Source organism: Lagenorhynchus albirostris, chromosome 5 (genome assembly GCF_949774975.1).
Source record: "Lagenorhynchus albirostris chromosome 5, mLagAlb1.1, whole genome shotgun sequence".
NCBI lineage: Eukaryota > Metazoa > Chordata > Mammalia > Artiodactyla > Delphinidae > Lagenorhynchus > Lagenorhynchus albirostris.
The window spans coordinates 17,257,626-17,284,201 of NC_083099.1; the positions used below are offsets into that span (position 1 = coordinate 17,257,626).

At 41.6% G+C, this 26,576-nt stretch overlaps 1 long non-coding RNA gene across 1 annotated transcript in view; it reads right to left on the bottom strand.

Annotated features, from left to right (window-relative positions):
* Positions 1-7,593: 7,593 nt before the first annotated feature.
* Positions 7,594-26,576, bottom strand: part of LOC132520377 (uncharacterized) — a 41,440-nt gene continuing 22,457 nt past the window's right edge. Inside the window, exon 4 of the long non-coding RNA XR_009540538.1 lies at positions 7,594-8,666. This is a non-coding gene — a long non-coding RNA (uncharacterized LOC132520377). The remainder of the gene's footprint in view (positions 8,667-26,576) is intronic.

Below are 26,576 nucleotides of genomic sequence, written 5' to 3' on the forward strand. Positions count from 1 at the left end.
AAAAATCTAGACACACACCTTATGCCCTTCACAAAAAATAACTCAAAATGGATCATAGATTTGAAGGTAAAACACAAAACTATGACTCCTAGAAGATAACATAGGAGGAAATCTAGATGACCTTAGGTTGGTTGATGACTTTTTAGATGCAACTACAAAGGCATAATCCATGAGAGAAATAACTGATAACCCGAACTTCATTAAAATTAAAATATATTACTCTGCTAAAGACACTCTCAAGAGAATGAGAAGACAAGTCACAGACTAGGAGAAAATATTTGCAAAAGACACATAAAGGGATATTATTTAAAACACACAAAGAAGACTTAAAACTCAATGATAAAATGAACAACCTGATTTTAAAGTGGGCAAAAGATCTGAACAGACACCTCATCAAAAATGAAATACAGATGGTAAATAAGCATATGAAAAGGTGCTCAATGTCATATATCTTTAGGGAACTGCAAATTAAAACAACAGAGAGATATCACTATATACCTATTAGAATGGTCAAAATCTGGAAGACTGACAACACCAAATGCTATCAAAGATGTGGAGCAACAGGAACTCTCATTCATTGCTGGTGAATGAGCAGCAACATCAGCTACGGTATTCCTGCTTTTGAGGACAATTTGGCAGTTTCTTATAAAACTAAACATATTCTTACCCATCACCCAACCCTCCCATCAGGAAACTTGCACAAGCCTCTTAGATAGCCTCATCCACCAGAGGGCAGACAGCAGAAGCAAGAAGAACTACAATCCTGCAGCCTGTGGAACAAAAACCACACTTACAGACAGATAGACAAGATGAAAAGGCAGAGGGCTATGTACAAGATGAAGGAACAAGATAAAACCCCAGAAAAACAACTGAATGAAGTGGAGATAGGCAACCTTCCAGAAAAAGAATTCAGAATAATGATAGTGAAGATGATCCAGGACCTCGGAAAAACAATGGAGGCAAGGAACTAGAAGATGCAAGAAATGTTTAAAAAAGACCTAGAAGAATTAAAGAACAAACAAATAGAGATGAACAATACAATAACTGAAATGAAAACTACACTACAAGGAATCAATAGCAGAATAACTGAGGCAGAAGAACGGATAAGTGAACTGGAAGACAGAATGGTGGAATTCACTGTTATGGAACAGAATAAAGAAAACAGAATGAAAAGAAATGAAGACAGCCTAAGAGACCTCTGGGACAACATTAAACACAACAACATTCGCATTATAGGGGTCCCAGAAGGAGAAGAGAGAGAGAAAGGACCCAAGAAAATATTTGAAGAGTTTATAGTTGAAAACTTCCCTAACATGGGAAAGGAAATAGCACCCAAGTCCAGGAAGCGCAGAGAGTCCCATACAGGATAAACCCAAGAAGAAACATGCCGAGGAACATAGTAATCAAATTGGCAAAAAGAAAAGGCAAAGAAAAATTATTGAAAGCAGCAAGGGAACAAGGACAAATAACATACAAGGGAACTCCCATAAGGTTAACAGCTGATTTCTCAGCAGAAACTCTACAAGCCAGAAGGAAGTGGCATGATATACGTAAAGTGATGAAAGGGAAGAACCTACAACCAAGGTTACTCTACCCAGCAAGGATCTCATTCAGATTCGATGGAGAAATCAAAAGCTTTGCAGACAAGCAAAAGCTAAGAGAATTCAGCACCACCAAACCAGCTCTACAACAAATGCTAAAGGAACTTCTCTAAGTGGGAAACACAAGACAAGAAAAGGACCTACAAAAACAAGCTCAAAACAGTTAAGATAATGGTCATAGGAACATACATATTGATAATTACCTTAAATGTGAATGGATTAAATGCTCCAACCAAAAGACACAGGCTCGCTTAATGGATACAAAAACAAGACCCATATATATTCTGTCTACAAGAGACCCACTTCAGACCTAGGGACACATACAGACTGACAGTGAGGGAATGGAATAAAATATCCCCTGCAAATGGAAATCAAAAGAAAGTTGGAGTAGCAATACTCATATCAGATAAAATAGAATTTAAAATAAAGAATGTTACAAGAGACAAGGAAGGACACTACATAATGATCAAGGGATCAATCCAAGAAGAAGATATAACAATTATAAATATATATGCACCCAACATAGGAGCACCTCAGTACATAAGGCAACTGATAACAGCTCTAAAAGAGGAAATCGACAGTAACACAATAATAATGGGGGACTTTAGCACCTCACTTACACCAATGGACAGATCATCCAAAATGAAAATTAATAAGGAAACAGAAGCTTTAAATGACACAATAGACCAGATAGAGTTAATTGATATTTATAGGACATTCCATCCAAAACCAGCAGATTACACTTTCTTCTCAAGTGTGCACAGAACATTCTCCAGGATAGATCACATCTTGGGTCACAAATCAAGCCTCAGTAAATTTAAGAAAATTGAAATCATATCAAGCATCTTTTCTGACCACAACACTACGAGATTAGAGATGAATTACAGGAAAAAACCCATAAAAACACAAACACATGGAGGCTAAACAATATGTTACTAAATAACCAAGATATCACTGAAGAAATCAAAGAGGAAATCACAAATTACCTAGAGACAAATGACAATGAAAACATGATGATCCAAACCCTATGGGATGCAGCAAAAGTAGTTCTAAAAGGGAAGTTTACAGCAATACAAGCCTACCTAAGACACAAGAAAAATCTCAAATAAACAATCTAACCTTACACCTAAAGGAACTAGAGAAAGAAAAACAAACAAAGCCCAAAGTTAGCAGAAGGAAAGAAACCATAAAGACCAGAGCAGAAATAGAAACAAAGAAAACAATAGCAAAGATCAATAAAACTAAAAGCTGGTTCTTTGAGAAGATAAACAAAATTGATGAACCATTAGCCAAACTCATCAAGAAAAAGAAGAGGATTCAAATCAATAAAATTAGAAATGAAAAAGGAGAAGTTACAACAGACACTGCAGAAATACAAAGCATCCTAAGGGACTACTACAAACAACTCTATGTCAATAAAATAGACAACCAGGAAGAAAGAGACGAATTCTTAGAAAGGTATAACCTTCCAAGACTGAACGAGGAAGAAGCAGAAAATATGAACAGACCAATCACAAGTAATGAAATTGAAACTGTGATTAAAAATCTTCCAACAAACAAAAGTCCAGGACCAGATGGCTTCACAGGTGAATTCTATCAAACATTTAGAGAAGAGCTAACACCCATCCTTCTCAAACTCTTCCAAAAAATTGCAGAGGAAGGAACACTCCCAAATTCATTCCATGATGCCACCATCACCCTGATACCAAAACCAGACAACGATACTACAAAGAAAGAAAATTACAGACCAATATCACTGATGAACATAGATGCAAAAATCATCAACAAAATACTAGCAAACATTATCCAACAACACATTAAAAGGATCATACACCATGATCAAGTGGGATTTATCCCAGGGATGCAAGGATTCCTCAATATATGCAAATCAATCAATGTGATACACCATATTAACAACTTGAAGAATAAAAACCATATGATCATCTCAATAGATGCAGAAAAAGCTTTTGACAAAATTCAACACCAATTTATGATAAAAGCTCTCCAGAAAATGGGCATAGAGGGAACATACCTCAACATAATAAAGGCCATATACGACAAACCCACAGCAAACCTCATTCTCAATGGTGAAAACCTGAAAGCATTTCCTCTAAGATCAGGAAAAAGACAATGATGTCCACTCTCACCACTATTATTCAACATAGTTTTGGAAGTCCTAGCCATGGCAATCAGAGAAGAAAGAGAAATAAAAGGAATACAAATTGGAAAAGAAGAAGTAAAACTGTCACTGTTTGCAGATGACATGATACTATACATAAAGAATCCTAAATATGCCACCAGAAAACTACTAGAGCTAATCAATGAATTTGGTAAAGTTGCAGGATACAAAATTAATGCACAGAAATATCTTTCCTTCCTATACACTAATGATGAAAAATCTGAAAGAAAAATTAAGGAAACACTCCCATTTACCATTGCAACAAAAAGAAAAAAATACCTAGGAATAAACCTACCTAGGGAGACAAAAGACCTGTATGCAGAAAACTATAAGACAGTGATGAAAGAAATTAAAGATGATACCAACAGATGGAGAGATATACCATGTTCTTGGATTGGATGAATCAATATTGTGAAAATGACTATACTACCCAAAGCAATCTACAGATTCAGTGCAATCCCTATCAAATTACCAGTGGCATTTTTTACAGAACTAGAACAAAAAACCTTAAAATTTGTATGGAGACACAAAAGATCCCAAATGGTCAAAGCAGTCTTGAGGGAAAAAAGCAGAGCTGGAGGAATCAGGCTCCCTGACTTCAGACTATACTACAAAGCTACAGTAATCAAGACAATATGGTGCTGGCACAAAAACAGAAACATAGATCAATGGAACAAGATAGAAAGCTCAGAGATAAACCCATGCACCTATGATCAACTAATGTATGATAGAGGAGGCAAGGATATACAATGGAGAAAAGACTGTCTCTTCAATATGTGCTGCTGGGAAAACTGGACAGCTACATGTAAAAGAATGAAATTACAACATAGCCTAACACCATATACAAAAACAAGCTCAAAACCTATTAGAGACCTAAATGTAAGACTGGACACTCTAAAACTTTTAGAGGAAAACATAGGAAGAACACTCTTTGATATAAATCACAACAAGATCTTTTTTGACCCACCTCCTAGAGTAATGGAAATAAAAACAAAAATAAACAAATGGGACCTAATGAAAGTTAAAAGCCTTTGCACAACAAAGGAAACCATAAACAAGAGGAAAAGACAACCCTCAGAATAGGAGAAGATATTTGCAAATGAATCAACGGACAAAGGATTAAACTCCAAAATATATAAACAGCTCATGCAGCTCAATATTAAAAAAACAAACAACCCAATCCACAATTGGACAGAAGATCTAAATAGACATTTCTCCAAAGAAGACATATAGATGGCCAAGAAGTACATGAAAAGCTGCTCAACATCACTAATTATTAGAGAAATGCAAATCAAAACTGCAATGAGGTATCACGTCACACCAGTTAGAATGGGCATCATCAGAAAATCTACAAACAACAAATGCTGGACAGGATGTGGAGAAAAGGGAACCCTCTCGCACAGTTGGTGGGAATGTAACTTGATACAGACACTATAGAGAACAGTATGGAGGTTCCTTAAAAAACTAAAAATAGAATTGCCATATGATCCAGCAATCTCATCGCTGGGCATATACCCAGAGAAAACCATAATTCAAAAAGACAAATGCACCCCAATGTTCACTGCAGTACTATTTACAATAGCCAGGTTATGGAAGCAACCTAAATGCCTATCGACAGATGAATGGGTAAAGAAGTTGTGGTACATATATACAATGGAATATTACTCAGCCATAGAAAGAAACAAAATTGGGTTATTTGTAGAGACATGGATGAATCTAGAGACTGTCATACGGAGTGAAGTAAGTCAGAAAGAGAAAAACAAATATCGTATGTTAATGCATATTTGTGGAACCTAGAAAAATCGTACAGAGGAACCGGTTTGCAGGGCAGAAATTGAGACACAGATGTAGAGAACAAACGTATGGACACCAAGGGGGGAAAGCGGGTGGTGGTGTGATGAATTGGGCGATTGGGATTGACATGTATACACTGATGTGTATAAAATAGATGACTAATAAGAACCTGCTGTATAAAAATATAAATTAAATAAAATTCAAAAAAAAAGGAAAAGAACTAAACTAAACATAATCTTACCATGGATTCAGCAATCACACTGCTTGTTATTTACCCAAAGGAGATGAAAACTTATGCCTACACAAAAACCTGCACACGAATGTTTATAGCAGCTTTATTCAAAATTGCCAAAACTTAGAGGCAACCAAAATGTTTTCCAGTAAGTGAGTAGATAAATAATCTATGGTAAACCCGGACAATAAAATATTATTCAGAGCCAAAAAGAAATGAGCTATTAAGCCATGAAAAGATATAGAGGAACTTTAAATGCATATTACTAAGTGAAAGAAGCCAATCTGAAAAGGCTACCTATGGTATGATTCCAACTATATTACATATTGGAAAAGGAAAAACTATGGAGACAGTAAAAGGATCAGTGGTTGTCAGGGGTTAGAGTAGAGGGAGGGACGAACAGATGGAGCAAGGAGGATTTTGGGGACAGTGAAACTACTTTGTGTGATACTGTAACGGTGGATACATAACTATGCATCTGTCAAAACCCAAAGAACTGTACAACACTAAGAGGGAACACTAATGTCAATTATGGACTTTAGGTAATAATTATGTATCAATATTGGTTTGTAAATTGTAACATAGGTACCACACTAATGCAAGATGTTAATTAAAGGGGAAACTGGGATTTGGGAGTGGGGGAGGCGGGAATATGGAAACTCTCTGTACTTTCGGCTCAATTTTGCTGTGAAGCTAAACAAAAGCTCCAAAAAAAAAAAATCTATTTTAAAAAAAAGAACATTTACAGAAGGATAAAACATCAAACACCCAAAAATAAATCTAACAAAAAATGTCCAAGACTTCTAGGTGGAATATTCAAAAGTATCATTGAGAGAAATTTTTAAAGACCTATACAAATAGCCCTATTTATTGATGGCATATTTAATATTATAAAAATGTCAATTCTCCAGTAACCTACAGACTTAATGCAATCTTGTGATTCTAAATTTTATGCAAAAATACAAAGTTTTAATAATGGCCAAGACATTTGAAGATTTGGCGAGAGGACTAGCTAGCTCTTCAGGATATGAAGGCATAATATAGTTCCAGTAATTAGGACAGTTTGATATTGGGAGAAGGTAGAACAATGGAACAGAATAGATCATTCTAAAACATAAACACAAATGAACACTTGATTTATGAACACTGTAGAAGAGTGGGATGAGGATGGTCTTTCCAAAAAATAGACCTAAGACAACTGGACACCCATATGGAAGGAAAAAACATGAGTACTACCTCCTACCAACAAAATTTCAGTTTCAGGAGATTGCAGGATTAAATGCAAAGGGCAATGTAATAAAACATTTGAAAGATAACATAAGACAGTATCTTCTTGTCATCAGGGTAGGGGAATTTTTTTTTTTTTTTTTTTTTTTCGGTACGCGGGCCTCTCACTGCTGTGGCCCCTCCCGTTGCGGAGCACAGGCTCCGGAGGCGCAGGCTCAGCAGCCATGGCTCACGGGCCCAGCCGCTCCGCGGCATGTGGGATCCTCCCGGACTAGGGCACGAACCCGTGTCCCCTGCATCGGCAGGCGAACTCTCAACCACTGCGCCACCAGGGAATATTTTTTAAAAAGGACACAGAAAACAAACCATAAAAGAAAAGATTTATAAATTAGATTCCATTAAAATTAAGAACATTTTTTTATCCAGAGACACCATGAAGAGAACGAAAAAGCAGACCCTGAGAGGGGAATATATATCAATGTATATAACTAATAAATATCTCTTAATCAGAATATCTTAAAAACTGGTAAAAATAATAAAGAAAAAGTTCGTGGAAAAATGGCCAATAGACTTGAACAGGTAACTCACAAAGAAGGATATCCAAATAGAAAAAAATATGTATGGAAAGTTCTTAGCTTCACTACTAATTAGGAAAATGCAAATTCAAACACCATTGAGGTATCATGACCATACCCATCAGAATGACAAAAATGAGAATGATTGACAATATCACGTTTTGGAGATCGTAAATAAATTGTTATATTCCACTTTGGAAAGCAGTTTGTCATTATTAGCTAAAGTTGAAGATATGCAAACCCTATGACCCATCAATTACAAATACTTGTACAAAGGCTCCAAAAATCGTTAAGTACGGGACCCAGTTTGTGTGGTTCCCCAGATTCCTCTGGACGTTGTCGAGTCCCCAGATCTTGATTTTATAACAGATGAGTTTGCATGTAGCAGTGGGGTCTGCCCTTCTAGGGGGAAACACTGATAAGCAAGAGGGTAAGACAATTTAGTTTTCTTTCCATTGCCGGGTCCATCCCCAGCCAGTGGTGTAGTCCGGCTTCTGCTTTACACTAAGCTCCCACAACCTAGCGGCTCTGGCTTTTTTGGGGTACTCTTTTCTTTTCAGAAGACAGGATGTGTTTGTTCACCTGATAAACCGGTCAGAATGTCTTTGGTCTTGTTTTGTAACAACACTAGATGGAGCCCCTTCTTTTCGTTGCCGAGACTCTGGCAGGCAGCTCGGCAGCCAGCGTGGGCTCAGCAGTTTCTCCGAACCACAGCTGGTGCCCTTGCGCTGCCTGCTTCGCAAGGATGTCATTCTCCGCCTACCGGGAAGTCTGCCCTCTGGGGGAGGGTGGAGTGCATCTTTCCCTCGGAACAGCTGAGGAGCTTAAGGGGTCTTCTAGTTAGCTTTATTCTTCTGACTCTAGGCAAGCGTGGGATCAAATCATTTCAAACTGGCAGTTCACCGCCTTTTCCTTAGGGACCTGAGGGAAGCGGGATCCATGAAACCCTCCTTCAGTGACAACCTTGATTTCATCCTCTGAGAAGCAAACGTCTCTCCGTGGCATACGAAGAAGGGCTCAAGACATGTTTATTGTCCGTTGAAAAAGAACATACCTCCCTGAGGAGAGGAGGGAGAGGATTAAGCAAGAGAAATGAGTAAGGGATTGGTCTGTAACCCATGTGTACTGGGGTCACTCTGCTCCTGGGAGACCCGGATCTCCACCGCCTAAGATGTTCGCAAATCCTGATGGGAACAGTCTGTTTCAACATCGCCTCTGCAAGGTGATGGTCCATTCTCAAGGAGGGCCTCCATTCACCACCACACCCCCCACCCCCACGCTTTGTTTTCTCATTTGTTTATTTGGTCAGTTATGTATTGTCTGTCACTCCACTAGACTGTGAGTTCTCAGAGATCTTATCTATTTTGTTCAAGGCATTGTCCTCCTGTCCTAGAATAGTGCCCGGCCCATGTTAGGTGCTCAGTCGATGTAGAATGGATGGCCACCTAGGATTCCAAACTCGACTGGATCAGTTTTGTCTACAGGTCATCTCCCACCCTGCACAATGTTGTCCCCGATCCTCAGTTTGCCAGCTCATTTGTGGAACTCTAGCCCTTCCCTGGGCACCCCTGAAAAACCTCCCGCAGAAGGTGTCTTTGGTGTGAAGGTCCACTAAAAATATGAGAAGAGAGAGGGACTTACATAGACGTGACCAGATCATTTAACACTGAATAGTAGTGTTTCATGGGTGTAGCCTTCCATCTCCCTCCCATAATAGAACATCCCTAACACTCTCGCCCCACAAACCTTCCTGACGTCTCAGGATTTTGCTGTCTCTCTTCTCTTTCTCACCTCTCTTACTGTTTTCAACTCTCTTTTTCACACTTTCATGCAGAATAACTCAACTCAGCTCTTCCCTAGCGACTTGTCCCAAACTGAACTCTAAGCCCAGCTTTACCCACCTAAGACCCATCGACATATTAGCCTAATTAAAGAACTACCTCACTTAGCAAACATGAAGGTCTGAGATTCGACAATGTTTTCTTAGCATAGCACTGCCCTTTTCTTTACAACTAAGATTTTCCCCTGTTTATCTGATTCTGTTCCTTTATCCCCTCTTTCCCCACAAAAAGTTAGGTTAAAACACACCATGTCCTTCCTACCCTCCAACATTTTTGTCTAGAATAAAAGTGGTTTAAAAGATGACGGAGGGAATTCCCTGGCGATCCCATGGTTATGACTCTGCACTTTCACTGTGGAGAATGTGGGTTCAATCCCTGCTTGGGGAACTAAGATATGGCAAGCCCCGCGGCAGGCCAAAAGAAAAAAAAAAAAAAAGGAACCCTTAAGGAAGATAAATAAATCCTCTAAAAGTCTGAGCCTGAAACCTAGGGTAGCAGTAAGGAGGAGAGGGAAGCTTCCCTTTACTTGACCTTGGTGACTGCCTAAAGAGACATGGGGGGCAGCTGTATTTATCAGCCTTCGGTCTTTTATTTATCGAGGAGAAGAGTTCAAAGGGGTCATCACCTTGATTCTTGAGTTGCCTCTGATCCCCATACACCTCCTCTGACCTTTTATATGTGTTAAGTAAAACTAGCTGCTGCAATAGATCAATTCTGAAATCTCAGAGACTTCAGACCACAGAGTTTCTTTCCCATTCCCATTGCGGTCCAACGCAGGTTGTATGGCTTCCAGGGCATCCTTCAGAGGCCCTTTCACCTTGTGGCTCCTTCTTCCTCTTCATCCTCTTAGCAGCTGGCAAATGGAGAAAACAGACTGTATGGAGATCCATGTGCATCTTGGCCCTCTGGCCCATCTGACCTTTTACAAAAGTCTTCTGCTTGCCCTCCATTGGTGAGCACCAAACACGGAGCCCATCTCTGTGTAAGAGGTAGGGAGGTTACGAAACGTAGCCTCCGGCTGGTCAGGAGGAACGTGGATCTTTTGTGGTCAACCATCCATGCTTGTTACACCAAATGGAAGCTCCAATTTCCATCGGGGGTTAGTCACATATACTTGGTCTCCTTAACTTCTAGCCAAATTCCTCATCTCTGCGCTCAGTCCCTTCTAAGCTCCCCAACTGCTTTCCCTCTCCTCTTCTCTCAGACTGGTACCCTAGCGTATCAACTTCCTTGTCCCTGAAAAAGCTCATTTATTTGGGGCATCTGTACGTTGACCTGTTTCTTGACTTTAGCGCATTCTCTCGCTGGCTAAGCCCATGTCTCTGTTTCTGACTCCTCTTTGTGAATGTGCTGTCACATTTTCAGGAGCCCTCAAGACTCAGAGTCTTGAGTCCCCTTATCCAGCTGGGGGTTATATTTCTCAGCCTTCCCCACCTACCGACTTATGTCTAGAGGGGCCAAGGGACTGATTCTCACCAAAGAAGTTTGAGCACCAGAGTTCGGTAAAGAGCCAGGTGGTCAAGAAACAGAGGAACCTTCCCCATAGTCTCTTTCACCATCTGCCAACTGTTGAGAGGAACAGGTGTAGTTAAGGGAGAGGAGGACTGGGCTCTGAATGATCACGTAGATAGGCCATACCAGCTGCCTTGGGCCACTGGCCCACTTTCAGGAGGACAGCTTCTACAGTAATCATGTTGGATATATGAGAATTGGCCTCTGACTCCACCTCAACTCCTGTCTGACTTCTGTCCTTCCATGGGGTCACTGTCCCCTATTTTTCTTCTCCTTCTTCCTAGACTATTAAAAGCTTAAGACATGTGCCTTTCAAAATAGTTTCTTCAATAAAAGTCTTTCCCAATAAGACTTCAAAACTCAGTTAAGGAATTATAGGCACTGTTATAGGCAGAGAGGGAATGATACTTTTGAAAACGGAACTTGCCCACAGCCCTTTAAATCTCCTACAATTATTAATATCCATCATTTATTAATGATTATCACATGCTGTGCTAAGGACTATATACGTGCTTTCACTGAATTTTTTCTGCAAACTTGTGAGGTTGAAATTCATATTTGTCTTCTCCAAGACATCTTGGACATCTAAACTAGGGACCATTTCTGGGAAATCTGCCAAGCTGTCTCCTTCTTCTTTCCTAAATTGGTTTAAAACATCTGCTCATTTTCCCCTGGCATGATAGTTCTATTCTATTCTTCGCATCCCTCTGGACTGTAAACTCATGTTTGAGAACATCCCTGTCTGTCACCTACCTGCCTACCTACCTAGTCCTCTGCTCATGTTCAAAGGGATTTGAGGCAGCCTATGTCTTATACATATTTATAAATCCCACAGAACTTAACTGAGCAACTTTTTCATAGAAGATGCTTAATAGCCACATTTTTGAATAATGGATGAATTCCAGTGATTTAAGCGTTACATTCCAACTACTCCTGTAGTTCCCAAACCTAACTGTGTATCAGACTCAAACGGGAGAATTTGTTACTATATCAACATTTCTGAGGATGGGTTTCCGAAATGTCTATTTTTAACAAGTTCCCCAAGTGATTCTGAAGCAGCCAGCTTGATCCCAGCCTGTAGACTGGCATTTGAAAACCCACGGAGCATTCTATCTTTCTTCACCCTGGAATCCTATAATATCGCCCCTTCCCCCCACCATCCATGCTGCCCTAACCATTTTCTCTTAACAGACAAACACCAGCAATCAAGTTGGTCCATCCTGAGAGTCTCACCATGAGACAGAGATATGCCCTGAAGTCTAGAAAATGGTAAGCTCTACTAGACATCAAAACTTTCCCCTATCAATCAGCTCCTACCTACAAACGGGTGACCATTTCTACAACCCCCTCCCCCCCAAAGAAAACACCAGAGCCACATTTCCTGCATGTGTTTTACCATGTTGCCTATTTCACCCAGCAATAGACCCTTGAAAGTGTCCGCAGTGAGTTTGGCCTTTAAATTCTTTTCACATCATCTTGGTATTTGGGGATCCCGTGTTCTCAGATGACCCGAATCCACGGTTTTCTCATGCTGACCCTACCTGCAGCATACTCTTTGGGTTAACTTTTTGCAAAGAGGCTATTAAAGTAGAACAGGCAGATTCAAGAAAACCGCCATCTGGTTTCCACATGGCAGATGCCCACACGAGCCTTGAAAAACCTAGCTCGGGGGGAGGTGGAAGATCCTGTGGGCTGGCTGATAAAGGAAGAGATGAGAAGGTTACTTTTTTTCCTTAATGTTCCTACGATTGATCCTAATCACCATAATGTGAGAGAGAGAGGAAACTGTAATCACATTAGGTAGAGAATCTGGAGTATCTAAGGCTTAAGAAACAACCTGCATTTTGTGTTCTGTATTCTAGAGGCACATTATATGGCCACCCTGGTAGCTCTTCAGTGCTGCCAAGAATGGAACTCTTATCTAATCAATTCCACTTTTTCTCTTGCTTGTACTTTCTGGCCAAATCCCTCTTGTGACAAAAGGAATAAGAAGACGTTCCACCTATATGTATATATGTGTATACCTTTTCATTACCTGTGTATCTATAACTTAGGTAATGAAAATCATTTTCTCCATCTCTCCATTTGCTAAAGACAAGGTAGAAGTCTGGCTCTGAAAAATTGATTTTGATTTGAAAAATTCAGAATTTTAGAGCTGAAGGAAACCCAACCCAACCTTTTGTAGGAGATAAAGTTGAAACCCAGAGGGAAAAAGTAAGCTGCCCAAGTGCACACAGTCAGTTAGAACCAGCTTCATAGCGATGTCACTGATGGGCTCCCCCATCTCTCTTAAAGGAAGGATATGTTGCGTCTGCTGCTCGGAGGGCAGTTGGCAGTCAGCCTCTGTAGGGTGAACCTCGGCTGCAAAGAGCCGCCTCTCCCGGGGACAGACCCTTCCTAGGGCGGCTTATATCCAGTGACTGACTGAGGTGGAAGTAGAAAAGCCCAGCCTTTTGACCTAACAATGGGACACCTTGAAGGGCCATTTTAGCTCCAGAGCTCCCTGGAGGGTTGGCTGAGGCTGTCAGGCCGCCAGTGGGGCTAGTTTCTCCCAACGCTTTCCTTCCCCCTTTTCACAAATGTTGATCCTAAAACCACTACTGAATGAACATCCAGCACGCTAACCTTCATTTCAGAGAGTGCTTCCAAGAGAACACAACCTTGAATAAGACCTAAAATAAAAATTGTGTTTCAAATAAAAGCTGGTTCCTGCTAAAATGTCCATTTTAGAAGTACGTGTGTGAGCATGCGTGTGTGTGTGTCCCTGAGTGTAAACATGCGTATATGCACGTACGGATACATGTCTGTATGCATCCAATGTCTCCTCATTTTCTAAAAACGTATCCAGTTTGGGGGTGGAGAAACACCTCCTAATTTTTTTCATCATGCGCTGTCGGGCTTTCGCCTCTCTGGAGAGATGGTAATCATCTGGTCTAAATGAGTAATGGTCTGGCATTGGCGTGGCCTGGCTTAGCGTGTGCAAGATTGTCTCATACTGACCTCACGTCCTAGCAGCCAATGAGGGACTGGTTGAGAAAGCAAAGATCACAGGAATAGAACCACTAGGACCCCTGCAGTTTTCCACCTCACCTACTGACAGCGGCCCCAGAAAACCAACCTATAGTCACCCCAGTTAAAGCCAGAGCGATCTATCACACATCAGAAAAAAATGCTGTATCTCTTCATATTTTCCCCATCCCCACCCCCTTCATGGTTTCGAAATTGCACTTCTAGATGCTGTTGGACACTCCGTTGGCTGAGGCCGTGGTCGCCCCTTTGTGCCATCTCAGCTCCAGACTCTTTCCTGGCTTCTTAGCTGCCCCTGCCTCACCCCTTACCTGTCTTGCCTTCAACAAGCCCGACTGTGAGTCAAGGACCATCACACCCCCCATCCTCCACCCACCCTGGACAATACTTCTTCCTTTTCTTGTGCCTTTCCCATCTCACTGGGTCTCATATGCTAGCTGAATGACCTCGGATAGCTCTCAGTGTCCTCATGTAGAAATGAGGTCATGGTTCCTACCTCACAGGGTGTGGTGAAGACCGAATGGGATTGTGCTGTGAGGGCTTTAGCCATAGTGCACTTCCTAACAGGAAGTCAGTCTCCTCATCCAGTCCTTCAATGCTGATTCACTTCTCCTTCAACCACTGTCCTATCCCTGTCCATACACCTCCTCTCAACAAAGGAGGGGTTCATTCATAACGCCTGCCAGGCTCCGGCCACGCAGGCTCAGCGGCCATGGCTCACGGGCCCAGCCGCTCCGCGGCACGTGGGATCTTCCCGGACCAGGGCACGAACCTGTGTCCCCTGCATCGGCAGGCGGACTCTCAACCACTGCGCCACCAGGGAAGCCCCTGCTCCATTTTTAAGACATGATGAGGTTATATGACTTCAATCAGGCCCCAACTTAACACCACAGAATTTATCTGCTGTTCCTCAAGGTATCTTTATCAATTATTATGCATATGTAAAATAGCCATGCATTCAAAAATATTCTCACAAACTTGACATTTGAAAGGGAATTCTAAATGGATACCACATTTCAACCACTTTGCAAATAACTTAGTTCTTTTTTCAGGTCTTTCTGGCTCCTTCTACTTATATCCCATGAACATCACATTGTAAAGTCTTGACACACTGACATTTTAAAGTGCTTTCATTTTAAGCCGTTCCTCTTCGAAGATTTCTCGCCACCATCTCCTGTCTACTCCGTCTTAAGAATGAAAATATCAGAGGGATAAGGGAACAAATATTATAACTAAAAACAGAGTTAGGTGCATGTTTGACAAACAGATTGCATTGTTGGGTTGTAGAAAGGACAGACTGCTGCTCTTATAAAACCTTAGAAGCCCCTAAATTTGTTTTCAGTGGGGAATAATCAGGATGGAAAAGAAGAGAAAAAAAATAGAGGAAGTTATTATATTCAAGAATATTGTATATGTTTTTGGAGAAAAGCATTATAAAGCCGAAAGTTGATAGATACGGTAAAACAAAACAAAACAGATTATCAAGGGTTTCTCTATGCCCTTGGTAATGCCATCTACCTTATAAAACATATTTAATGCTGTGACATTTAAAAATTTTTAAATTATTATTATTATTATATTTTATGTGAATTTATCAGTGTCATGATTTGGGGCCTAATCCTATCCTTCAAATTTCTAACAGAAACTCCATAGAATAAAGAAATGTAAACGTTTCCACAAAATTCACACAATGACAGTATAAGGCATCCTTTCCCTACAATATGGGTCTTCAGTGCTTCTGCTAACAATAAACTAACACTTATGGAATGCTACTTTGTGCCAGACACTGTTCTAAGCACTTACCATATTAACTCACTTATCTTTCTCAATCCTGTTGTGAGCCCTGTACTTCACTTCATGGTTGTGTAACACTTTGCACTTCACAGGTGAAGAAACCAAGGTAGAGATGACGCTGGTCTGAGACGCGGCTGTCTCTGCTTCCGGTTTGAACTCTGCCACTACTCGTAACAAGACCTCGAGTCTGCCGGTTTCAGACTGTCAGTTTCTCCTCTGTAAAACGGGGCCACCCCATGGCATCATCTCAAAGGATTCTGCTTCTTCTAAAATACCCTGGTTTCGTGCTTCTATGTTTTGTTCCTAGAAAGCTGGATTTGGAACTCCTAAACCATCTTTTTTTAAACAGAAAACAAGACTATTTTAATGAAAGTCTCAGCATTCGTCTGAAGGTGTGGAGCTGTGTTGCCTGCAGAGTTTGTCTTGGGAGTGACCAGTTTATACTTCAAGCAAAAAAAGAATAAGAAATTATGGTTGAGGGGGGTCACCACATCAAAAGAAAAATATCCGTATACATGTAAGCTTAGAAGAGAGTAGGATGTGAAAAAGACTTCAAGGGTAGGTAAGTGAGGGATGTAAGAGGGGAACTGAACACCGCAACATATTTTTCCTTTTAGAAGACCATCTGTTGAAGCTGTGAGCATGAGAACAATGTGGGATTTGAAGGATCTGGAATAAATGAAGTGAAAGAAATGCTGAGAAATCTTTTGACGGAGCAATTTCCAGACAAGCAAGGGAAGTCATGTGACTTGCCCTTCTGGTCCCACAAAAGTATGCAGGTTCTTGGAGGGCAAACTGTGTCGAGTGTTCTCTGGCTGAAAGAATGTGATTCAAGGCCCACGATAACAGAGCCCGCAGCAGGGGGAAGGCGGAAGCGGGGAGTGCAGGCATTCAGGCACTCGGGAACTGTGATAGGAGAAAGAGTATGGATTCTATCAGAATAAAGAAGGAGCATTTAAATGGGGAAACTACAGAACATTAAAACTCTTGAGACCTTATACATCTTTTACCTCTCCTACTTCCTCTCAGGATACAGACACTGAGACCCAGGGAAGTGAACGGACTTTACAAAGATGGCCGCTCTCGAAATCGATGCATGGAGGATTAAAAAGAGCATGAATTTTAGAAACAAGATGGACAGAAAATATTCTCTTTTACTCTCTTAAAATATGGGAATAACACCAAGAAGGAAAAAAACAAAACAAACAAAAACAACCTTTCTCAACGAAGGCACTAAGTGGTAATCCTTGGGCCCTTCAGCAATCTGTTTTGAAGGTTATATTGTAGTATTAATTTATCATGTCTTCTAAAACTACTGATACGCTTTTTTTTAGGTAAGAAATTATGAATCAGCTGAATGAACAAGCTTATCTACTGTTTCTATAATGTCTCATTTAGGGTAACATTAATAACAGAAGATGCTCAAAATGCAACAATGAAAGCAAGAGAAAATATATTCTTTTAAAACTTACCAAACAATCCTCCTTACAGGAAAGCAGCTGTGATACAAGGGCTCGAGAAACAGAAGAAAAGGAATGGAAAATCTACCCATGGTTATTTTTAGCAGTTGTAATTTTAAAATTTTATGTGTTAAAAGTGAAAAAGAATTCCTCAGAATGGAAATTAAGATTCATCACCGAGAAGGAAAAATAATGGTGTGAGTTTTCACTGTCTTAAAGAGTGTTTTAATCTAGCTGCCAGACCTATGACCTACTACAGTTCTCCATGCCTCACGTTTTTTAAAAAAATGGAAAACTATGCACATAATAAAGTGCCTTGGAAGTATTTTTTATGATTAGAAACTGGGGTTCTGAGCAGTAAGCCAGGCCTCAGGCTCTTTCTCCTGGAGCCAGTATTAAGCCCATTGCATAGACCTAAGGGATGGAGCTGTGGCATCCTTTGTTTCCTCTTCTATCTTAAATCAGATTGTCACTAACATTTGGTCCCTGCCTTTCTAAGAGGAACCAATTTCTATCCCTGTTTTCTGGCTCCTGATTCTTCCTGTGAAATTATGACCCCACGTGCTGTAAGGAGACCAGGAATGAAGGGCATCAGAACAGAAAGGGCCTTCACTTTCTTTTCCTTTAATTAAAAAACTGAACAGCCCATGGACCTCTGACATGCAGAATCTTGTGGGCAGATTCATGCAGCAGGCAAGAGGGGGAAGGGGCAGTGACTGACACACCGCTCTTCTGAGAGGCTGCCCTCCGCTGCCCTGAGATTTCCCCAAATGAGGCCCAAAGCACCCCAGAGCTGAGCGCAACCACCAAAACAGCCTGCTTTCAGAAAGGGAGTCTCTCCTGGTGGCTTTGAGGACCTAACTGGCACGAAGATCTTAGGTAAATGCTTGAGCTGGGATTGGAGGCATTTCAGCAAGTCTGATACCTCTTGGTAAATATCCTTTCTGAGAGTAGCCTGACACGCCAGCTTATACCGTCTGTGGCTGCCAGGTGGCTCGTGGGCCCTTTGGGGCAATAGCTATCCCTGTACCGTCAAGCTCTTTCCTATCTGAGAAGAGGTCACTCTTCTCAGATGGGACTGACGTAGTTCTGAGTTCAGTAACACTGAAGAGTAGTTTTATGTCCCTCCTTTGCAGAGCTTACTCTGAACTTAAAAATTATTTGGGAACTGTTTTGGAGGGTTTCGAGCTAGCATTTTTAGTGATGATTTCTCCCTCAAATTAATTTCTTCGTCTCCTTTTTCACTTCGTTTGGCCACCACGATTTCTCCCCTGGATTACCGTGACTGGTCTTAATGAGGCTCGCTCCCTCGTGTCTGTCCTCTTCCCCACCATCTAAAGAATCTTCTCAAATCACACATCTGACCGTGAGCCTCCCATGCTCACAGCCCTTCACTGTCTCCCCTTATCCTCTGATGGACATCAAGGACCACTACAGTCTGGCTCTCCCTGTCTGTCCTCTCCCTTCAACACCTTCCTCCTCCCACCATGTAGAGTTTCATACACTTCCTGCTTGGGCCAGCCTTTCCCCATTCTGATTTGCCGGTTCCCAGTGCGAACTCATTTTTAGACATCAAGTCCAATGCCCCGCCATGGGAACCCTTCTCTGGCTCCCTTCGCCTGGGTCAAGCATCCCTCTGCTAGCTCCTCCAACCTTTCACTTCTGCGTACGGAGGACTTGACTGTGTACACGTCCATCAACCTCACCAGACTGTGAGCTCCTAGAGGCCAGAAGCTGGGTCTCATTCTCGAGTCCCCAGAGCCTGGTCCAAGGCTTGACACTTGCCAGAGTATCTTGACATATGTCTGGGGAATGAATGAAGGGTTTCATCGACCCCAAGAACCAGGGGGAGGAGCTGCTGACCACTAGGAGGGAACATGGCTGCTTCTTCCATTTTCCTTTCCTCACCGAGGCCAAGAGGGTGCCAAGACTCCCCAGTCTCCCCTCGGCAGCCGGGGAGAGGGTGAGGAGAGGGGCCTTTGTTCCTCCTCCAGATGGCTGGAGCTGGGATAGAGCCCAGCAGCTGTGTTTGGGTGGAAGGCGAGAGGACAGATGGCCTGGTGTCTGTTTGCAGACAGCCTGAGAGACTGCAGCCCTGGTGCAAGGCATTCTCCGAGGTGGACTCCACAAGACAGTGGTGAAGTAGGGAAAACGCCAGGGCGGACCGCTGCGTTAGCATTCACTGCTCAAACACTGGCCGGAGTGACTGCTGGGCAGCAAAAAGGGAAGCCTTTATGCACAAGACCCTTGTGTTTCTGGCGGTGGCTTTTAACTTTTCAATCTAAACAAAGCCTTCCCTATATAAAAACTCTCTTAATTACTATCATTTAAAAATTGGTTTAACACAAGCTAGCCTCATTCGGTTTCAGTTTGGCCTTCTGCAATTTTGGCAGCCGGTGAATTATTCATTGGTGGTAGGGGGGGAGTGAGCAGGGGTGGGGGACTTCTTCTGCTCAAAATATTTAGAATCAGAACATGATACAAGGTCTAGTAATTTGTACCAGGGAAGCAGTCACGTGTTTACAGACTTAGATGGAAATGCGCTCACTGCTATCCTTATATCATCAGAAAATTATTTATTAAAAAAAAAAATGGGTAAGATCCCCAGAGGACTAGGCTGAGAGCTGAGGGCAGTGCTATCACCACCTGGCTGACCGCTCCTCTCCGGATCCAAAGCCAGTCAGTCCAAAAAGCAAGGCACAGTGTCACACTTGTGTCCCAGGGATGTGTGTGTAGCTGCCAGTTTGTAATGGACATGCTTATGAGACAGCCCCTTCCAAGTCTATGATACTTTGATCATCCATTTTGATGATCTTTTTCTTAATTAATCATTCAAGTCACAACTTGAAATCACTTTTTAGTTTCTGCATATAGTAAAACAGAGCATTGGAAAGATGGAATGTCATGGCGCTTTACATAGTGTGGGTATAAACTATCCCTACCCAAATAATTTTTTAAAATCAATTTATTTATTTATTTATTCATTTATTTTTGGTTAAAAATGTGGTGCACAGGCTTCTCACTATGGCGGCATCTCTTGTTGCAGAGCACAGGCTTTAGGCGTGTGGGCTTCCGTAGTTGTGGCACATGGGCTCAGTAGTTGTGGTGCACAGGCTTAGTTGCTCCACGCATGTGGGATCTTCCAGGACCAGGGTTTGAACCTGTGTCTCCTGCATCGGCAAGTGGATTCTTAACCACTGCGCCACCAGGGAAGCCCCTACCACCATATAATTTTTAACAGTAATAAGGAATCTAGTTCTACCCAGAATCAATTGGGGGTATCCCAGTGAGGAAAGTGGAATTGTCTTCTTTCTTCCCACCACCTTGCCCCTCACCCTTAAAAATTCCACATCCCCACTTAATAGATGAAGGGAATCCTTTGAAGTCTGAGCATTCTAATACCCATGATTCTTTAAGGCACCTGTAACAAAACAGAGTTGTGGCCACAGGAGCTTCCAACTCCCTTTCTTGTTCCTGGCACTTTCGAGTTCTCTTACCAAGTGTTCTTGGCTACCAGATAGGCCTTAGCCTGAGTGATCCAATATGGTAGCCACCAGCCACATGTGGCTATTAAGTTAGAAAACTAAAGTAAGTAAAATTAAATACAGTGAAATAGTCCCTCAGTCACACTAATCATATTTCCAGTGCTCAATGGGTACATGCCGCTAGTGGCTACCTTATTGGACAGCACAGATATAGAGCGTTTCCATCATCACAGAACGTTCTATTGGATAGCACTGCTTAAGACTATTTAGGCAATTCACTTCAGCATCAGTTCAGACTTGTTTGATTTTATGACTGAATTGACCCATTGTTTGAATTTATTAATAGGTTCAGTTGTGCTAACTGTGCACTCCGGCAGCTGTTGAGGAGATGGCAAGAGTGATTCGTTCCATAAAATGGCAGTGGTAAGAGTAAAAGTATGAATGATAGTAATAGCTGACATTTACTGGCACTTACGATCCAGGCACTGTGCTAAGCACTTAATCTGTGTTATCTCATGATCTTCACAACTCTATTATTATCCCAGTTTAACAAGAGAGAAAATTAATAGCAGGGATGGGAAGATCTTTAACATTCGTCTAATCCGACCCTCTCCGTTGACAGAGCTCGGACTCCGGAGTCAGACTGCCTGGGTTTACTTGAGTGACCTTGAGCGAGTAACCCTCTTTGTGCCTCAGGTTCCTCATCCATAAAATGGAGGAAATGACAGGATCTATCATAAACTGTAGTGAAAATTCTACTACATGAATAGTTCACATAAACTATTAAGGACCTAGTGAGTGTTAACTGCTTTGATTGTTTATTACAGGTAGGGAAAACCCAGGGAGGTTAAAGCCATGCCCAAAGTCACACAGCTAACACCAGCTTAGCACCCTTTCTGTTATACTTGCATATAAATCACCTTGGCCCTCCCTTCCACCTATCCACATGCTTTCAACTAGCCTGCCCCCTTTTATCATGACCACTTGGCAGCCAACTGCTAGTATCAGAGTGACATCAGCACTTTTCCATTGGCAAAGGGCGCAGTGACTGTTCCATGGAAGCAGCCAATTTCCAGGGCTTTTTGGCTTGGTGATAATTGGAGAATAACCTAGATGATTGCCAAGGTCCCTGTCACTCCCAAGAGCATCTGAACCAAGGAAGTAAAGACAGGATCCCCTGTTAGATAAAAGAGAATAAATCTTTTGACACAGTTGGATCCAAGTTAAGACACCTGAAATTTTTCTCTAGTAGGATAATAGTTGAAGAAGAAAAAAGAGGAAGGGAAAAAAATGTAGTTCACAAGACTGGCCCAATCCATGTGGCCACCTATCTAGGGCATAAACCTTTCAGGACTTAGTTAACCGCTTGTAGGTGTGTTAGTGTGGTTCTCGGTCCCAGGCCCGGCCTGAGATACTCTCTTTGGTTTACTCCTGTGCTGATCCAAGATGCTCACGTTAGAGGACATCAACTCACTGAGGGTTTGTTTGTTTGGGTCTGTCTGCCCTTACCTGGAAATTTGAGGACAGGAGAAGAAAATTCTCTTATACATCATCATAAGTGCATACAGATCACTGGAATTCTTATTAAAATGATTCAGGAGGTCTGGGGTGAGATTTTGTATTTTTAATAAGCTCTCAGGTGATGTAGGTGCTTCTGGTTCAAGGTCCACACTTTGTAAAGCAAAGATGTATAGGACTTTTATGGCAGCAGCTGGTAACTGGAAATCTCTGGACACAGAATCTTCCTGGTCAATGTCATCTCTTCCGGTCTTGCTGGTGTAGATATCTGAGGCTTAAACTCAGTTCCCTTCCAAGCATTTGCACAGGCCCCAAAATGCTTCTTGAGAACAGCCTTGTCCCAGCCTGCCCCCACATACGTAGGCCACCTCCAGATCTTACAAGGCAAGGTAATCCTTAAGTAAGATAGCATTCACACCTACTTCTTGCTCTTTCTTGTAATTGCTAATTTAGGTGGTAAGGGCTACCCTCTGGAGGGAAGGGAAGGGATAGCCTAGTATCCAATGTATATAAAGAACTCTTACAATTCAACAATAAAATTAAAACATTCTCAACACCATTGGTTTTTCAGGGAAATATGAATCAAAACCACAGTGAGACACTACGTCATACCCACTAAGGTGGCTATAATAAAAGAGAGAATATCAAGTGTTGGCAAGGATGTAGAGAAATTGTAACCTTCATACATTGCATAATGTAAAATCATGCAGCCACTCTGAAAAACAGTCTGGCGGTTCCTTAGAATGTCAAACATAGAGTTACCATTTAACCCAGAAATTCTACTCCTAGATATATACCCAAGAGAAATGAAAACATATGTCCACAAATAAGCCTGTACACAAATGCTTATAGCTGTATTATTATTCATAACAGTCAAAAAGTAGGAGCAATCCAAATGTCCACAAACCAATGAATGGATAAAAATATGGAATATTCATACAAGAGAATTGTTTTAGCCCATTCAAGCTGCTATTACAAAGTACTATAGACTAGGTGGCTTCAACAACAGACTTTTATTTCCCACAGTTCTGGAGGCTGGGAAGCCCAAGATTAAAGCACTGGCAAATTCAGTGTCTGGTGAAAGCCCACTTTCTGCTTCACAGATGGCTATCATCTTGCTGTGTCCTCACATGGAAGAGGGGCAAGGAAGCTCTCTGGGGTCTCTTTTATAAGGGCACTAATTCCATTCGTGAGGGCTTCATTCTCATGAACTATTTACCTCTCAAAGGCTCCACCTCTTAGTACCATCACATTGAGGGTTAGGATTTCAACAAATGAATTTGTGGGGGGGGGGACAGAAATATTCATTCCATGGCAGGAATATAATTTGGCAGTAAAAAGGAATGAAAAACTGATACAGGTCACAACATGGATGAACCTTGAGAATGTTATACTAACTGAAGGAAGTCAGTCACAAAAGGCCACATATTGTATGATTTCGTTTATATGAAATACCCCAAACAAGCAAATCTATAGAGACAGAAAACAGATTAGCATGTTGCCAGGAGCTGGGGAGAGGGAGATGGGGAGTGACTGCTACCGTCCAGGGGTTCTTTGGAGGGTGATGAACATGTTCTAAAATTAGATTGTAGTGATGGTTGTACAACTCTGTGAATTTACTAAAAACCACTGACATGTACACTATAAAGGGTGAATTTTATCATAGATGAGTTATATCTCAATAAAGTTGATAAAAATCTCATAGGGGTGGAGGCTTGGGGAGCACATCTTGAGAAAGCCCTACATCCACTACCTCCATCCAGGGGTGGTACTCTGCTCCCACAAGGGGGTTGTGCTTCCTCTTCTCTTTGCTGGAAAACTTACCCTCCATTATGTGCTCTCTCAGGTCTTGGTAATATGTCTATATTTAAAGCCATCTCACTGCAGATTTTTGAGTGTGCTGATATATTGAGTTTTTTCATAGGTTGTGAAACCCTAGAAAAATTTCCAGACCAAATCTGATTAAATGAGCTTTCCATCTGATGCTGTGAGAGAGTGCTCTGTGTAGTGTCTGTAGTGTGACGACAAGCCTGCTAGATTTGAGTTAAAGAAGTTATACGAGCTCAGGTCAATTGGCATTTTCCATTCTGCTTTTGAACAGTTCAATTCTCACTTAGAGTCCATGGACCTCTGCGAAGCCAAACCAGAAAGAGGTTCACACAAACTTTCCTTCTAGAGAATGAGGGCTTTCTTTCATTTAATAAAAATGGGCACCTACTTCTCTGTATCTATTCACAAAGAGCTGACAGTTATAATTTGCTGCTAAATAAGACTAAAGTCCATGTCAGGTCTAGATGGCTATCAGTATCCTTAAAAAGATGAATATTCTGTCCCAAACACAAAATTTTAAATGTAAAAAGAATTAACAGTGTGTGCCTGCCATTAAATTGCTCTACCACAATGTGAAAAGTCCTAGCTAACGGATTTGTTTCACCAAAGCTGGCTTTCTGTGTGGACAGAGACACTGATTACTTACAAGGAATGATTTGCACCTGGCCAGCTCTGCCCTCTCAACCCTCTACTCCTGGCCCTTCCCCGACTCAGTCTCCATCAGCTGTGTCTGTGTTACATAGTTAAAGTTTAGGTTATTGGGACTTTACCTGTGGTCCAGTGGGTAAAAGGCCATGCTCCAAATGCAGGGGGCCCAGGTTCGATACCTAGTCAGGGAAGTAGATCCCACATGCAGGCTGCAACTAAGAGGTCACATGCCACAACTAAAAAGCCCACATGCAGCAACTAAGTCTGCATGCTACAATTAAAAGTTCACGCATAGCACAACTAAGGCCCAGAGCAGCCAAAATAGACAAATAAATAATAAATAAATGTCTAAAAAAATTTAAAGAAAGGTTAAATGATTGCTCTATTTCTTTTTCTTTAAAATACAAACACCCTCGGGACGAGAAGCGTATTTAGCACTTTAGAATCACGGACACCTTGGCCAGCTAGATTCCCTGAATTGGTCTATCAGATCCCTTTTGTCTCCCTGATAATACAGAGCAGCGCCCAGAAAGAAAAAGGAGGGTGGGAATTCTGACTGGGAATAAAGAAACACAGAATAAAGAGCAAAGGGCTGGGTGTCAGAAGGTCTGGCTGAGCTCCTGGGATCAACAGTTACTTACTTCTAAGCCTTAGTTTCCTTATTTATAAAAAGAGACTAATGGTGGTAATGACATCTGCCCGCCAGCCTCACAGCTCAGTGCTGGGGTCAATGCGGTTGTGAAAGGCAAAGGCATTTGTAACCACTAAACCAACCTTTGCAAATGTGCAGTCCAGGCAGCACCTGATGCACCCCGCGCTCTGTGCTGGACAGTGCTGAGGGGCCCAAACAGATCACCAAATTGCACACAGACCTGGAAGGTCCTATTTCCTACATACTTCCAGTGGAAAACACTAAATAGATCTTTTAAAGATCTTTTTCCCTAATATCTTGCTAAGAAAATTTTCAATCCTATGTAAAAGTTGTAAGAAATTTAGAGTGAGCCCACATATACCCACCACCTAGATTCTATAATTAACATTGTACTATATTTGCTTTATCCCACATTTCTCCATTTTTTCAGAATTATCTTTAAAATTGGGTTTGCCTTGCATGTCACTTATTAGGATAATTTATCTGGCAACCAACACGTACCAAGGGGGAACCAAATAAAGCTTTTTTTTTGGCATCCCACTCGGAGCTGTTATGTCTAAGAGCCTCAACTGCCAAATCCTCTTATTCCTTTCCAAAAAAAAAAAAAATACAGGAAAGATAGATTTGGTAAAACCAGTAATATCTTAATGGTTCCCATCGTCCATCCTAGGTAAACTATGAAGGTCTTTATATTTGGGCAAGAACACAAAGGAAGGAAACAAAAGGATTTTTTTTTTAATAAATTTATTTATTTATTTTTGGCTGTGTTTGGTCTTTGTTGCTGGGCTCAGGCTTTCTCTAGTTGTGACAAACTGGGGCTACTTTTCATTGCAGTGCGCGGGCTTCTCATTGCAGTGGCTTCTCTTGTTGCAGAGCATGGGCTCTAGGCAGGCGGGCTTCAGTAGTTGTGGCACGCGGGCTTAGTTGCTCCGTGGCATGTGGAATCTTCCTGGACAAGGGCTCGAACCTGTGTCCCCTGCATTGGCAGGCGGATTCTTTCTTTTTTTTCTATATTTTATTTTTTTTTAATATCTTTATTGGAGTGTAATTGCTTTACAATGGTGTGTTAGTTTCTGCTTTATAACAAAGTAAATCATCTATACATATACATATATCCCCATATCTCCTCCCTCTTGCGTCTCCCTCCCACCCCTCTAGGTGGTCACGAAGCACCGAGCTGATCTTCCTGTGCTACGTGGCT